Genomic DNA, 1,521 nt, shown 5'->3' with positions numbered 1-1,521 from the left:
CATCTTTGGCTTGTTGTTGTACAGCTTTCACTCTTGACGGAACTTTGATGTAGCGTAGGCGAGTTCTCTCCGGACCCTTTTTTCTGGTGCACCGATGCGCAGAAACAAATGAAAATAGTAATTTTCGAATATAAATAATGTAGTCCATTAGGTGGTTAAATCACCATATTACTGCTTTAAAGTCAGATAGTTTCTACTTCTACATTTGTTTTTTTCCAATAGTTTGTTCTTCTTCTTTTTTTCTTCTCTTAGCTGATTGGTTGCTCGGTCACCAAACTGATCATGGATTTGGAATTTGCATTGTGGGTAACTGTAAATGCTTAAAATAATATATGAATTAATTGTGCTTTTACAATGAAAATAAAGTGTCTGCTGTGGTATAAGTAATATATGTAACACGATCAATAAGCACAGGCTTTAAACGTTTACTGTTGGGTTATTGTGAAGTGTTGTTTTTCTCATCGGTGAATAGGGGCACACACGTTTTCGGGTACTTAATTTTAATGTTTTATTTCAACGAAGAAACTGTGTTTCTAAATCAATATATATATTTGTCATAGGTCTTTAGAATTTAAAAACTTATGGAAATAGCGTTTTTCTGGTGTTTGTTTTTCTCGTTGTTGCTTAGTGTGTTGAAAGTGGGAGCAACAACCGAACACCGTCCGTGAGACTGAGAGTGTCAGAATAGACTCGAACTGGTTTTAGTGTTTTAAAGTTAAGACTATACTTTCAGGGATCATTTCTATAGTTTCTAACTAGGAAATGTGTTTCGAAAGTGTTGCGTCTCCTAAACCATGATGAAGAGTCATGATACTTCTTTTTGAGCGTGAATCGGATACAAAGTAATGATTTAGTTCATACGCTTTGTGTTATTGATGAACGTTCCTCATCACTTATAGTGATGTGGAGGACAGGAGTATGATCAGAATGGTTTAGTTTAATTGTGTGAAAGGAAGACTTAAAAGTGTACTTAGTGTAAAATAGATGTATTATAAAGGGTCAACATAATAATGAAGTATTATGATGTGTAAATATTTGTTTATTTAATTCTGTGTGTATGAGAGTATAAATAAAGATGTTTAATAGTGATTCAATTCTTGCTGTATGATTTTTATTGTTTATTAAAATTAATTGTAAAATGAATGGGTTTTATGAACTGGAACAGCAAGTAATAGTGTGGTTAGTTTATTGTATGCCATACATTGATGATTCACACTCTTTGTGTTCGTTGTTTGCTAGGTTATTCCAAAACTCATAACTGGGAAGCTCAGATTCAAAATGATCAGTTTTAGATTAAGAATTTTATTTTTCTTATTTAAACTGAGGAATTATATCCCTGTGAAGCCATATTAATCAATGGCCTATATGCATTACTTTAATGTCTTTAGAGAAGGGCTACTTATTTCAGAAAGTTCAGGGGCTGCAATTTTAATTACAATAGTAATTCTTGGATAGCTTATTTATGGAGTATTGTATGTTAGACATGCTATTTTAATATGAAATAAAACACGTTATATAAAC

At 32.3% G+C, this 1,521-nt stretch overlaps 1 non-coding gene across 1 annotated transcript; it reads left to right on the top strand.

The window, feature by feature from the left end:
* The first annotated feature begins 717 nt into the window (after window positions 1–717).
* Window positions 718–932, top strand: LOC127444474 (small nucleolar RNA U3). The gene has a single exon (XR_007897828.1). It is a non-coding gene; the product is annotated as a small nucleolar RNA U3 (small nucleolar RNA).
* Window positions 933–1,521: the final 589 nt, after the last annotated feature.

Source organism: Myxocyprinus asiaticus, chromosome 7, assembly GCF_019703515.2.
Source record: "Myxocyprinus asiaticus isolate MX2 ecotype Aquarium Trade chromosome 7, UBuf_Myxa_2, whole genome shotgun sequence".
NCBI lineage: Eukaryota > Metazoa > Chordata > Actinopteri > Cypriniformes > Catostomidae > Myxocyprinus > Myxocyprinus asiaticus.
This window is presented reverse-complemented; position numbering and strand designations above follow the sequence as displayed.